At 48.3% G+C, this 15,229-nt stretch overlaps 1 protein-coding gene across 6 annotated transcripts in view; it reads left to right on the top strand.

The window, feature by feature from the left end:
* The window catches only part of CDH22 (cadherin 22), a 125,338-nt gene that overhangs the window by 41,107 nt on the left and 69,002 nt on the right, over nt 1-15,229 (top strand). The window lies entirely within an intron of this gene.

The following is a 15,229-nucleotide window of genomic DNA, read 5'->3' as shown; positions in this document are numbered from 1 at the left end:
AGCTCTTTTTTAAGCCGGTGGTGTCTTAAAACATCCTCTTCGGGCTCCTTCCTACCCAAGAGGTATCTCACCATTTTTCTTACTGAGACCAGAGCCCTTCATGCTTGTTACCACAGGGGTTTCGCTCAGGGATGTGTGTGAACGTGCAGCCGAGATGCCTGAGGAGTCCTGCCCGAGTCCTTTTAGCAGGCAGGGTAACGTCTCTACAGAGCCACATTTTTCTAACAACAAACTAAAAATAACTGTGCTAAAACTAGCACTTTCCTCATTTAAAATGTGGTTCCCAAACGGCTGTGCATGGTCCTTCTGGGAGCAAGTACTGCATCCACATCTGCTCCTCCTGTGTGCCCAGCTACAGCAGCTCATCCAGTCCCAGAGCTGCCACAGCAAGTGCATCTTGCTGAGTGTCCTGGGAGCACATCCTGTGGCAGTCAGGCTCCTGTGGTCGCTCGTGGTGCCAACAGGGGAAGGAGGGATGCAGTAGATGCCTCTGTTCTCTTTTTTGTTTGATTTCTGACAGTTGTAACATCTTTTACAATCTGGGGAGATCTACGTTGTCTTTTCTTCTAACCTTATTTTGTGCATGAACAAGACCAGTTACAGAGATGATGGTGTATATAGAAGCAAGGAGAGACAGGCTCAAGAGTTCAGATGTAACTTCATAAGACAGTGCAGTGCATCTCAGAGAAGTCTTTGGACCTGAGAGGGCTAAGAAGGATGGCTCCACCAGAGCTCTGGTTCTCCAGAGATTGCATGCATGGCCTGAGGAAATAAATGGGGAGATGTACCTCTCTGTCCCTGCTACTAGTCTGGTACTATGCTGTTAAAATACCATGCGTTGCAACAACTGACAATACCATAGTCCTGCATGCCACCAAGGAAATCTCAGATTACAACTGTTTCTTTGGGACCTGCTTTTATCTCTTTAGAGTACCTAATGTTCAGAGAATGCCTGAAGTCTGCAGTCTCTGTGCTTGGAGATCTTGTGCCCAGCTCAGACAGAGCCTGGGCTTTGCCAGGTTTTCCATTATGAGACTGGTGGATGCTCTGCACCTCTTTCATGAGCATTGGTAAGGAGTATTTGCAGCAAACAATTATCGGGGTTGAAGATCATGATCCTGGTACATCAGTTTTCAAATGCTGAAAATAAATTGCTTCTCTGGCTTTGGGTATCACATAGCAGGGGGAAATGGAAACAAGAATCTGAAACTGTTTTCCTGTATTGATACTGTGTTTGTTTGTGTTCAAGGCCAAAGGGTGGTTCTGCTGCTCATTGATGAAATCCCTGAAAATGTTGACAGTACCCAGAGTGTAGCGCTGAAATCTGAATAAACTGGCCCAGATTCTGTACTGACTTTTGTATCACATACATCTCTCTGCTCCGGCGAGGTTGGGGGTCAGAGCAAGTGAGGCTTGGTCTCTGCATGAAATGCTGGTTGCTGTTGAATACAATGTTGAAATTGGTGGGCTTGTGAAAGAAGTATGTGCTGTTTCATAGGTGAAAAGAGCCAGCTTTGTTCCTGCCTTAAAAAAAAAAAAACAACCCAACAAAAAAACGCCCTTTGCTTTTTGGTGCATTGACACTTTATAATATGATATGGTAATTTCATACCTAGGACAGAGAAGTGGCTACTGAAACAAGGTCAATTTTAAAACTCTTTTTCAAAAGAAGCTAGCAGGTCTCCAGGAAAAAAAAAAAATTAAAAGGCTGTCAGTGGGTTAAAAATACCAGTTAAAATTCTATTTTTCCTAGCTCTGTATCAAATCATGTTATATTTTAATGATTTAAAATGCAATATCATATTTGAAATATCCATAGTTCCTTGCTTGTGTATAAGTATTCTCAGAATAGAGTCATCATTTACTGTTTGTTGTGTATATTATCTGATCAGCTTTTTGGGTTTTTGCACTTTGAAAATGATATTGAGCTAGCAGGCTTTTTTCCTAGCAGATTTTACTTTTGTGCTCCTAATCACTAGCCCATAGTAGTAAAATTTGGTTGCAAATATTGTGGGGGGACTGTTTGTTTGTCTGAAAGCTCTTTTGCTACCCATGGGCTTTATTTCATTAGAAGGATTAAATTGTTCATGGAAACTTTGAAACAGAACTGGACTTTAGGTGGGATTTGATATGACGTTAGTCCTTTTAAAGTAAAATTACATATTTTTCAATTAATTATTTTTATAATTTGAAAGCCCATGTTTGAAAAGTAAAGAAAAATAGATTGAAGAAGAAATAGTGTGGTGATGCTTGTGTTCTTTCGACATCGTGTCACAAAACAGTATTTGTACATAAGAATACAACCATGTATGACTTTGTGTCATTATATTTTAACCATGTGGTTATGCAACTGTGTTTACGTGTACAAGCAATGACATTTCTCTGCAGATAAGTCCATACATATCCTGAGGCGTGGGCCATTTTAAGTAATCTGCTTTTTAAAAAAATTACATGTAAAGATATTGTGGTGTAAGTCCCAACGAGACTCCTTGCCTGAGGTGGTAGGTGGACATGGTGTACAGTGCCTTGCTGCTCTCTGTATGTCTTTTTTTCACTACCACCGGTTTATTGCATGGCATTTCTTTGCAGGGAAGGGTGGCTGATGGGGAGGGATTTAACCAGCTTTGCTTTGGACTCTTTGTAACCCTGAGAGCATCCTGCCCTGCACCCTTGGCACCTGCCAGCTTCTTGCTCTCTAGCTAGCAGCACTACCCGCATTTTACCTTGTCCTTGGGTAATGTCTGTGTGTGGCTGTGCCCTGGGCTGCAGGTGAGGGTGAAGAGCTCTGCCCCTTGGATTTGGCAACTCTAGCATTTGCGGGGCTCCTGCCTGCATGTCCCTGTGAGCTGCGTTGCTTCCGAAGCACAGTCCTTGTTCCACCCAGCCGAAAAGCTGAATCTTTATGGCAGGATTTGGGCAACAAATTGCTGCTTGTCAGCCTTACCTGCTCCCGTGCAGACCTGGCATATAAGGAGCTCATTTCAGGGATTTGGACTGGAATTCACCTGTTCATCTATCATGGGATGGGTGCCCACTACCGACTCAGCCCTGTGGAGGTTTTGTATCTGCAGTTGCATCCAGTTTGTGGGTTAGTTTCTGCTTCAAAGATCTGTGGAGGGATTAGTGAAAGGGCTCTCTGTTCCTGACATAGCCACTGCAGAGACTCCTCCTCCCAGTTCACAATTTCTTTTTCATTTAATCATCACTTTTTATTATTTTCAGTCTGTAAAAGGAATACAGCACATTACAGTAATTTTCAGTCTTATCCTTTGCAAGAACCCTGTTTTCAAAGACTAGTCCAGACTTTACTTTAGTCTGACTCTGTGTCTCCTTTATTTTTCTTTCTTTTCATTGCTTTTTGTGCTGCGGCTGAGAGGATATAGTTCTCCAGCCCTCTTGGGTAAGGGTTGTTGGATGGCACTTTAGTGCAGGTTCTACAGTACAATGTCTGGGTAGCAAAAGTGGATGTCATCTTCAGCAATCTCTGCCTTCCCTAATCCCACGAGGCCAGCTGGGACACCTGCAGAGGGTGTATGTTCTTTCTTTTCCTACAGAAGCTGTGGGTCTTCTTGGTGATGCTCTTCTTGCAGTGCGATTTGGGTTCTCACTGCAAATCAATGTTTCCAGCTCTTTGAAATCATTATGGCACCTTCTCTTTTTGCATTTGAGGGCCTGTGGGACACTGTGGGCATTGTCACGTGGTAGCTGGCAGCCAGGTATGGAGCCCGCTGCAGCTGCAGAGCTCCCTTTGCTGTTAACATTACCTGCTGCATCTAAGGCAAACAGGGATGCATGACACTATTAGGAGGTGGGAGCATGAGAAGAGACCGTTCACAGTGCATGGGTTGGTCTGGGTCTGCCTGTGATGTGGTGGGCTGGGCATGGCCCTTATCTTCAGACTCTGGGTTTCAGAGTGCCAGCTCTGCTGCCTCCTTACTGAGCTGACCCAGCCTCTGCTGGTGCCCTGCTGCCCCTGCTCCGGCGTGTGTGCGCACTGGTACCAGCTGGGGATAGAGGCAGCCCTGGTGCTGTCAGGCAGTTCTCCCCAGGGGTCCTATAAGGCCTCTTCGAACAGAAGGTGGAGGACAGACCCTGCTAAACTGAGGCCCCTGCATCATTCTTGAGTGTGGATGTAGTTGTGCCCTTGGAATTAGGAAAGGCGGCCAGCCCAAAGGTAGTCCATCTATGCTCCAGCCCAAGGGCTGGGTTTAGACTAGGTCATTCGCTGTTGCTAAACCTACAAGCAGTGATGAAATTCAAGATGCTTTTCAGAAAGTGTCTCCCTTCTGCTGGGTGCCCCATCTCAGGATAAGTCACTAAACACAAGTGAAGGTTACAATACTCATTGCAACCTAACGATGTTTTTTCATCAAATGGCAGCACTTCTCTGGATTCCCAGTCCTGCCCTGCTTCTCTTGTCTGTGGGAGACATACGCTTGCCTCCTCTCAGTGTGCTGTGCCCCATTCTGCTGCTCTGCTTTTACTCACTTCCTCCCCTCTCACTCTGGCTCTGGCAGTGCCATTAATGACCCTGGAAAAATAAGCCCGACGGAGCTCATTCAGTTTTGACTCAGTGCTACACTTACTAATTTCAGATCTCTTGCGAGAGAGCTATGCCTTAGCTCACACACACTGCAGGACTGAGACTCTGGGCAAAGTGCCTATTAACACTACTATCAAACTGTTGTGTGCAGGGTCTGCTTTACAGAGAACAACACTGCCTGTGCTGAATTTGGCCCCGACTAGCTGATGATGAAAGCTGTGGGTGCGACAGAAGTGATGCTGGGCCTGGTGTTTGTCAGCAGCAGCCCCAGATCTGTGGCTGCCCTGTAGAAGCATTTAGCCAGGTGCTTACCAGGCAGAGCTGGGAGAATCCTGTGTCTGGTTTGGGAAGCAGTGGGTCAGGGCCAGCCACTGCATAGGGTGAAGTAGTCCTGTGCTCTGGCTACAGCAGTTGTGTGAGCCTTACTGACTGGGAAGTCCTTCCAGGGAATCATGAGAGCAGAACTGTTTGTCCAGTACCCTTTTGCAGATACCTCCTACCCTTCTGTTCCTCCCTCCTACACTACTGTAGAGAACACCAAAGGAAAGGAGACATGGGATCACTCCTCTTTACTTGCTGATATTGTCTCACTTACCATTGCCACTTCAGGTGTGTTGTTAATCTCTTCCTAATTAACTGTAGCTGGTGGCATTAACGACTGCAGGTGACTTGAATCTTGAGGCCCTCAACTCACCTGAAGCTGCTGATGGTCAGAAGCTTTCTGCAGCCAATGATGGAATGTGAAGGGAGTCACCATAGAAACATCTTGGGCAATAAATAGAGCCTCAAAAGCTTTGAAGTCTGTGTAGTATAAGCCTATGGATGAAGGTGGGTGTAATGGTGTGTACGTGGATGTGGAAAGGTGTGTATGCCCAGCAGAGCAAGGATGCAAGACATTTGAAAACACCAGTGGCAGAAGCAAGCACGGGATTTTAACACTGCTTTGGTAAGCTAGTATTTCTCTGAGGTTTTAATTGCAAAACTCAGTTGGAGCAGGAGTGTGTGATATGGTCCTGATACTGGTCTGGCAGGAGAGAGCTTGTTCTTGCTGTTGATCTGCATCCAGTACCTTACAGCATGCAGCCCTTCTTGTGTGCTGCAGCCAGAAGCTTGTGGGGTCAGCTAGGGAAGCTGTGTCCCTCAGCGCTGTGCACAGCAGCAGCTGGCAACTCAGCACAGCCTCTGTGGGTAGAATCCATCTGTCTCTGATCCTCTTTCTTGACTACTACTGCCCTTTCCTACGGTTTGGCCCTCAGGAGCTGTGTACAGGCAGGGCCCAGCTTATGGATGATCTGAGGCGCTATGCCCAGCTGAGAGGCCCTGGAGTTGGGTATCCCGGTGCACGCATCCTCTACCCCCAGGCCCTGTCCTGGGTCTGCTCCCCTCAGTGCCTTCCTCCACCCCTCACACACGCACCCCCACCGCCTTCCCTGGCAGAGACTGGATTCCCCTTGCTGGCTGTTTAATTGCAGGTCACTTGGGGGCTACAAGCTGCCCAGGAAGCTTGGGCTTCCTGGCTGCAGATTGCCCCTCTGGGTCTGAGTCCCCTCATGGGCCAGAGTCAGGAAGGACAGCTAAAGGTTTGGCTGCTCCAGAGGCTTAGAAGCTCTCATGGTCTGGCCATTCCAGATCAGAAAGGTACTGGGAACCCTGGGCCAGGCACTTTTTCTGGCAGCCTCTTTCTGCTGTGGGATGGTTGTCCCCACTGTGCAGGATGACCTGTGTAAGACAGTAGCTTCTGTGTGTGCCTGAGGATGCTGCACTACCTTCTCCCGTCCTGCTTCCCTGCATCTCTGTCTATTACACTGGGATTATCTCCCTCTGCTTCTTCTGCAGCTGCTTCCGGGAATCCCAAATCCCCCAAATGCTGTTTCTCCAGTAATCCTTGTTGTTAAAAGTGACTCTTAAGCCCAGAGCACCTCCTGCTCTCAACAGCCAGCACGCTGTCACCGTCTCTAGAGAGGAGCAGTTTGAGATGGACACATACTAAAAGTGAACAAATGAGCTTGTTAACCTGGGACAGAACACTCTACCTCCCCTACCTGCTACCAAACTTCAGAGTTACCCTTGGACTTGGATCTTTTTGGATCTTCACTATTCCATTTTTTTAGACAGTGTGAAAACAAGTGTTCTCGCCATTTGTTATGGCCCTGACAAGGCATGTGGCTGTTGGTGAGTGTTGTGCATGTGTGGGAGAGGGAATTGTTTCCCCTGTCACTGGAGCCTAGAAGGTTGAGGACATACAGTTGAGGGGTTCCTTCAGGAGCTGGACTTTATCAGCTTTCTGAACTTGTCCGCCTTCCTGCTTATGAAATACAGCTGAACCTCTTGATAGCAGGCAGGTAGGAATAGCTGAGCATCAGCAGAGTCATTAAGAAATTACATCCCTGCTTAAACTTTTAAAAGTTAGCTGAACACCCATTTGCTACAGCCCTCCGGGGCTGTTCCCCAGCGGCATGATATTTTTTGCAATAAAACTCCTGCTCCAGTCATACTGTCCAAAGGCAGGGAGCACCTTTGCTGGGCATCCTTACTGCCCCGCAACACGGGAGAGGAGGACTCTTCCCACGCCAGCTCTGATCCGCGCGGGGGCAGTGCCCGCGGCCCCCGCCGGCTGCTCCCGGGCTCTTGGAGGGGAGCGGGGGGCGCGGGGCCCCTCCTCGGGCCGCGTGCCGGCAGAGGGAGCCATGCATCCTCGTTTCATATGCACAGCCTGACATGCCAATTAACGAATTAATTTGAAAGGTGCTGAGAGAGATGAGATTAGAACCACGATCCTCCACTGGGCGATGGCTCAGCTACTCTCACGGAGGCTGAGGAGGGACCGTGTCCTTCCCAAATCCCTCCTCTCTGCGCTGCCACCCAAGTTCATTTCTCAGGTGAACCCTTGGGTGGGTTTGAACTAGCTCAGCTCCTGGTGGCCCTGCAAGATGTGAACAGTGTCTGTGGCAGGTATGGCAGAGGTTGGTGTCAGCGCCTTGGTTGGCTGGCTTTGTGGGCAGTGGGCAAGCCACAGGCATGCAACAGACCAAAGCTGCAACTCTGAGCCTCCACGGACTGTGGGATGAGCGACCAGGGACTGTGGCTGACCCAGATGTAGGCATGGCCTTGCTTTGCCTTGCCCAGGACTTGGCAGTGAATTAGCTAAGGCAGACAAGAGCTTGTGAGCTGGAGCTGGGGTTGTGAACTCTGAAATAATGAGTCCTGCCTAGAGGACTGACTGTTGTGCTGGCAGATGATGCTGCTCCCTTCCTTGGTACCTCAAAGCAATTGAGGCATGAAGTGAAATGCAAGCATTGAACCCTCCCCAGCTGGAGTAGCAAACACAGATGAGCATTTATGGATTCTGTCTGAAAAAAGCTGTTTACATTTTTGTGCAATGGGAGACTCGTGTCTGGCTGGGAGGTATGCTGGAACCATCAGTTCAGGCTTGAATTGGTTTTACACCTAGAGTGCTGATCTGCTTTGGTGAATTAGAGATGGGTGTGGGGATGCTTCACTGGGAGGTGATGGCAGCCAGATGAGCTGGTGGGGCTGGGCAGCCCCAGGACAGGTGATGTGAGTTCATATCACTGGACTGAGGCTCAGCATTGTGAAAGGAGAGTAGCAGCTTCTCACTGTGCCACGGCTGCAGCTTTCTGGTTAATTTATTTGGAACAGGGTCAGTCTGACTTCCTCTGCTCTGGCAGTGAACACGATCAGCAATGATGCTGCTGTGTGTTTTGGGACTGTTGTGGGTTAACCCTGGTAAGCAGCTAAGCACCACACAGCTGTTTGCTCACTCCCTCACTCCCATTGAGACAGGGGAAGAGGAAAGGAAGAGTAAAAGCAATAGAACTTGTGGGTTGAGATAAAAATGGTTTAATAAGTGAAGGAGAGGTGGAAGAAGAAAGAAAACAAGGGATGCGAAGCCAAAGATTCACTGCCTTCCATGGGTACACTGATGCCTAGCCAGTCTCTGAGCAAAAAGTGGTTAACCCTCCTGAGCTCCCTCCACCCTTTTATAGCTTTGGTTAGCTTGGGCCATCCACCTGGTTGTGTCCCCTCCCAACCTCTTGTGCAACCTCAATCTATTTACGGGGGGGGGGGGGGGGGGGGGGGAAATGGGACATAGTGAGAAGCAGAGAAAGCCTCAATACCGTGCAAACACTGTTTGGCAATAACTAAAACATTAGTGTGTTATCAGCGTTGTTTTGTTCACAAATCTAAAACACAGCACCATATGAGCTGCTGTGAAGCAAATTAACTCCATTCCAGCCAGACCCAGTACAGGGACTGTTAAACACATTTTATTGCGTACACCTTTGGGGTGCCTGCATTGTAGGAAGGTGCCTTGTGCCCTTTGCAAAAGAGCCTTTGTTAGATCTAGGCAGTGCAATAGGAGATGGAGCCTCTGTCCTGTGGGTCCAATGGCAAAGGCACATTCAAACTATCCTGAGCAAAGGCATGCCACTGCCTGCAATGCTGCCAGGCTTGTGTTTTGTTGTGAGAAGCTAGGGAGACAACTGAGTGCTGGAAAGCAAGCCTCACGGAGCAGGGCTACTCGTGTACAGTGCTCAGCTGGTGTAAATTAGCCTCAGTCCATCACAATGGAGAAGCTGGCAGTACATGATCTGACCTGTGACCACTCCGGAGCTGTGGCTGCTGCTGAATATCTCCCTTCGGTTCCTGGGCACAGGTTCCAGTCAGTTTTGGTGCTGTTAGGGAGGTCTTTTCCAAACCTTGGGCAGGCCCAGAAGCAGAAAAACCTGCTGCTGAGTCTGTGTTGATTGTACCAAGCACTGTCCTGGTTGTGAAAAGCTGCTGTGAAATAGAAATGAGAGGGCAGGACTGTGAAGCACTAGGCTGGAAGGCCTTTTCTTTAAACCACAGCTGAGCTGGGCTTAGGCAGAGGTAGGACACAATGTCTGGTCCTGGCTTCTACAATGCAGCACGTGCATTTCCCTTGTGAGCGATCAAAGACTGGTACTGAGACTCATCTTTTTTTTTTTTTATATCTGGTCCATCACTGTTATCTGGTGCCTCCCAAGTATATTTAGAAATAGCAATGACCGTTTTTCTTTCTCCTTTTCTAGCTGGTGTGTGAAGTGTTTGATAAGTTTATATGTTTTATATGTTTGTGTGTGTGAGGTCTATCTGTGCCTCTGTGCACCAAGATGAGGAAAGCTGTCTCATGAATTAATGTTTTTGGTGCACTCCACCGTGGAGGGCTGAGGACTGCACAGATGCAGTGCTTGTGTCTGGCTTGGTCCTGAACTTCTCAAAAGTTTGATACCAGCCCTGCTCAGCCCAGCTGTGTCTTGTTAGTCTGTTTTTGAATCACAGTGACAGCATTTCAGGTGTGAGTTTTGGTGTCAATTCACTGTAAGGTCTGATGGGGAGATGAGTGGCAAGAGATGTGTAGAGCTCTGAGTCCAACGTGGGGAAGAACGGCTTTTTGGCTGAACACCTCTTGGCTTTGGATGCCCAAACTCTGCATGAGGGTGCTGCCAGCCCAGCAGCCTGAGAAGGGTGGTTATTTGGAGGGGAGGACATGAAGGAGCACATTTGTCTGCACTGCAGTGGTCCCAGTTGACTTTAGCCAGTCCACTGCTTAGCTCCGGTGGTGTTAAGAGTGGTGGGGGCCTGGAGACTGGTGTGGCAGCATGCAGGGGAGTGGCACAGCATGCTGGAGTAAGGGTGCGCATGCAATTCAGGATTTCAGCACTTTTGCATCTGATTGCTTGGGTTGGGGGTGGTGGGCTCTGGATGGACCTGCTCTGCTCAGGCACACACTAGGGACTTTGGGGCTACGTGCATGAGTTCTAATTTGATCGTCATCAAATGAGCTGGAGAGGAATGTGAGAGGGAGAAGGAAGTGAAACAGCCCATAGAAGAAGGGGAGAGACAGCAAGGGTCTGCAGTGTAGTGAGAGAGCAGGATGCAAATGGACAAGGTGTGTGAGACTGACAAAGCCAGAGAAAGCCGCAATTTCATGTGGGGAAGTGGGAGCATGTCTGTGTATGTGTAAAGTTTTCCTCCTTTCAAGCATGGAACCGCTTTGGGGAAAGGGAGGGTACTCAGAGCCATCTTCTTTCAATGTTTTTTTTTTTGGTTGTGAAGATCTTTCACTGTTGCCAGTACTGAGCTGCTTTTGGGCTGTGTGTTGGATGAAGAGAATTAGGTCATGGGAGTCCTGAATGTGCACTGGGGCATTCTAGGGGAGGCCCCTTGCTGAAGCAGTGCAAGGCTGCAAACGTGCAGTGGGTCTGAAGGACTGTGAACTGCAAATGATTGCTCCTGCCTGTATGGGCTTCCATGCCCCCTCCTGTATGCACACATACTCACGTGTTCCAGCACAATCCTACTTGCTCACGTGTATGCATATCTCTCCTTGGCTCTATTCTTTCGCATGCACTTTGTCCCTTTGCTTTTCTGTCTTCCCTGTTGCTACTGTAATCTCTCTCTCTCTTTCTCCCTTTGTTCCCTGGGCTGCTTTGCTGCCTCTTACTTCACCATGTCCCTCTTTATTCCTTTTGATAATAATAACATTAGAACCTACATACAAGGCCCCAAGGTCCCTGCTTTGTGCAGGTACATCAGGAAAGACCCTTCAAAGCCTGTGTGTTGGAGAGGGAAGATTCTCATAGTCTCACTATTGCCAGGACTGGCAGAGGCAAAGGGCTTGATTGTGAAATATGACCTGTACAAAACCCTGCGCTGTGTCCTGTGTCCATTCTGGAATGTCAAAATCGAAGACACTGGTCTTGTTTGATGCAGTTTTACACCAAAGCCCTGAGCCCTTATGCCTGATTGAGGAATTGGCCAATTAATCTCCCTTTTATCACTTGTGCTGAGCAGAATGGTTGTTCCCAGAGCTCCCAGTCTGACCCTTCCTCATTGTGCCACTAGTTTGGTAGTGACATTAAAGTGAAGCTGCTTGCAGATTCTGTTCTAGTCTGCTGTGTTCACGTGTTTCCAGCTTTTGGAAGTGTTCTCCTTTTCAACTGCAATTTGTACGTTTGGCCTCTGCTGAGAGCTGATGCTTCAATGGGGTGCTGAAGTATGGTGATTGGAAAGCGGCATTTCTAGTGACACACTGAGGCTGTCTTGTTTTGCATATGTGGTGCTCACTACATCTCCTTTGCTTAGAGTTCCTACGTGGCTGCTGGATGCTGATCCACAGTCTGCAAATAGAACACTGGAGGGAATCGAGGGGGAATCAAAGTGGGTTTTTTTCACCTGACAGCGGTTGGAGTTTCTTGCAAGAGAAAGGCTAGTACTATATCTGGATTGCAGAATCATGTTCAGAAATCTAGGGTGTTCTTGTTGATTTGTCATAAGGACATGTCTCTGTGCTAGTCCATCATGATATCAATGATTCAGTCTCTAGCTAGGGAAGGACTCTAAAATCAGTAGACAGATTTATCACTTTTTTTCTTCTTAAAGTCCTCTAAGAAATGTGCATCCTGTCTGTAGTGATCTTTCAGCTTTGTTCAGCCACACTGTACAATTTTCTGATGCTTGCTTCCCCTTTGGCTCTCTCATAGGTAAACCTTTGGTTATGCTTGTGTTCTGAATCTCCTTGCTGAGAACTGGATTTGGGAAAGAGCAAACAGCAGGTAGTTAAACCAAAACCCATCACCTGTTCCTGGAGTTTGCTGCTGTCTGCAGCCCTTTTGATTTATACACAGCAAAGGTCACTGAAGCAACAGGCCATTTTGGCATATTTGCTTAGCCTGTGTGTTGTCTTTGAGCAGCACGACCTGTATGTGGTGTCATTACTCAAGAACAGCAAAATTAAACTGGGGGTGGGGTGTAGCAGTGGGACCCTCAGTTCTTGTCTCTGCAGTAAAGGGCAAAAAGAGCAGAGCCTCTTCCTCGGCACTGTTGGCCACTGTGGAGCCTTTTTACTTGCACTTATGTTGGTAACTGTTGGGACTGGCTGCCAACAGGACCATTTCCTCCTTTCTTTGGGCAAAGTGGCTCAGAGAGCCTGAACACCCTTTCCAAGAAGAAACTTGGTCTCTCTTCAGAGCCACAGACCTGAGGAATGATGTCATTTGCTGATACAGCAGCAGCAATTCTGCTTGGGTCCTAGGCAGGAAGAACTTTGGGAATCCAGACTGGGAGTGCCTGTATGTCGGTTCTGGCAGCAGACAGCAAAGCAGGGGGTTCCCAGAGCGGGTGGTCAAGGTCCCTCCTGATGAGGTAGGTGTCTAGTCCCATCCCAGACTTATCACCCTGGGAGAGGGGAATGGGTGGTTTGCCTTTCTCCAGTGTTAGCTATTTCTGCCCTTAGATCTGCCCATTGAGTTTAGAGTCCTTATCTGCTCTGGGCTGCTTGAACCTGCCTGCGGCTCTCAGGAGAGACCCTAGTAGCTGAAGGTAGAGGAGGAAAAGGATTCCTCCCTGGGCATGGCATGCTAGTGGAAAAAAAAAACCTGGATCTGGCTGGGTGAAGTCTTTGAATAGCACCTATAAGTACTGATGCAGCTGCTTTGTGCTGGCTGCCTCCCTAAGGGTCTGTGTCCCTTTGGACCAAGCCAGGAGTTATTTGCAATGCAGAGAGTGGCAGGCATTCTTCTTGTGGGGGTGCAGGGCAGTATGTGAGAAGTGTGATGGAACTGGCAGAGTAGGGAAAGCCTCTGTGTGTCTGGCCAGTACAGGGCACACTCCCTGGGCAGACAGGACAGAAATGGAGCAGGGCCTTGTCACCTGTTGTAGCGTTCACTGGTGTGTGTTGGAAGAGCCAGGATCTGCCCTTTTTTAAGGGGAGATGAGAAGACCACCACTCCCCGCTTTTGTGCAGAAGGGAAGGCAGTGGGGCTAGCATGCCTTTCTTCAAACTGTCCCATCGCTTCTGGTCTGCAAACTCTCCTCTTCTTGCTAGTTAGTATTAGTATTCAGTTTGTGGAACGGGCTATGCAATTAACACAAAGGTACAGTCATTCATTCTGACTGGAAGACTCATGGGATCAGATGTACTGGGGATAGGAAGCGGAGGCTTTCTGCTGGGAAAGAATGTCACAGCACAGCGGACACAGAAATGAAAAGCTATTAATAATGATCCCGGAACTTCACTTCCATCAGCTGTTTATTTAAAGGTGCTCTGTATTCAAAGCCTTCTGATTTATGTGGGCAATAATACTCACAGTCCTGGGATCACTTTTTTAAGCAAGGCTAATGGGGTGAAACCATCATACTGCGACAGTAGAGATCAAGCTGGGAAAATGATACTGGAGAGAAAAATAAACTATTGCCTAGATAATCCAGGAGCTATGCTGGGCTAAGAGTTGGTGTGAGCTCCCTGCTCTTCCAGCATTTATTAAGGCTTTTATTTCCTTTTTTCTTGTTCTCTGTGAACAGAATTTACCAGGCATGGAAGGATATAAAAATTTGTTCTACCAGACAGGATGCTAAAAGCTTCTGGTTTTGCATTCAAGTGAAGTTTTGTCTGTAGTGCAGCCGTGTGTAGCTGTTCTGCCACACAAGGCCCCAGGGGAGACAGCCTCCCCATCCTTGTCTCCAGGGGTTCCCACTGTGATTCAGCCCTGTTCCCGAGGGACTGGTCCCTCCAGGGAAAGGGGTTTCTGCCCTCTTCTGATTGTTGCTTGGTTTTTCCTTGCACAGCTGTAGTATCGGGGCACCTCTGCCCTCAGCTGTGTGCCTGGAGGAGTAGAGATTAAATGTTCAGGCCTGTGGCAAGGAGGGAGAGAAGGGGCCACTCTGCCCTTGAGAGAGGCCAGTTTCCAGGCAGATTCTCTTCATGGAGCTGTTTGCTCTGGCAGCCCTAGTGAGGACTGCTTGGTGGAGCCATGAGCTCTGGGACAGCACTGACCTGGTTGATGGATTTGGCACAAATTTGTGATGTTTACCTCTTCCTGCAGCAGGGAGGTTGGGTTGTGAGTGCAAGAAGGGCTTGGGGTGAGAGGAATGCGAGATAACAGTGCTAGTTTCCTCTGATTCTTCCAAGTGAGTCCTTGGGGGACAAGAGCTGGTTTCACCAGCTCCCTCTGAACATCTGGCAGTGTGCAGGAGTGCCAGGTATTGGCTATCCAAAGTATATGTGACTGGTATCTGCAAGGCAGTGAGCAGCTTTCAGCAAAAACTGCCTGTTTTTCCTGGGAAAGTGAAATAGCACTTATGCTACTGAGATGTGGTGCTGGCAGTTGTGTTTTGTGTTGTTCTGGACAGGGTCTGACTCCTGGAACATGACTCCAAGTGCTGAGCACCATCAGAAGCTAGTAGTGGTGATGTAATTAGTAGAATGAAGCAAATGATTCCAAATAAATAATGCACCTATCATTAACGATTGAATGCAAAACAGCCTATTGTTGTTGTCTGCAAGTTGCCTACAAAGAGGTCATAATCTTTTAGTCTGTTATAGATTGGAGAAAGCCTTGATCTACAGCTCATTCGTGAATGGTGTGCTGTGAGGATTTCTTGTTTAGAGATCTGGCCCATCCTCTGCAGCACACAGGTCACTGGCCCAGAAAGAGGGTCAAATGCCTCCTGGTTGTGCTTTGTGAGGGGGAGGTGGGTTTTGCTTTGAAAGTCTACCGAGGTGACTGTCCAGAGGCCCTTTTGGGTCTGTGAAGCTCTGGTGCCCTTTCTCAAGAACACCTGCTCATTACTGGCCTGTTTCTGCTCAAAGTGCATCCTGAGAGGACCTAGCAGGGCTCTGATTGCCTGGGCAGCCTTGAG

The sequence above is a fragment of the Tyto alba genome, unplaced genomic scaffold, assembly GCF_018691265.1.
Source record: "Tyto alba isolate M040663 unplaced genomic scaffold, T.alba_DEE_v4.0 Super-Scaffold_33, whole genome shotgun sequence".
NCBI lineage: Eukaryota > Metazoa > Chordata > Aves > Strigiformes > Tytonidae > Tyto > Tyto alba.
The sequence above is the reverse complement of the archived record's forward strand: the minus strand, read 5'-3'. Positions and strand labels throughout refer to the sequence as shown.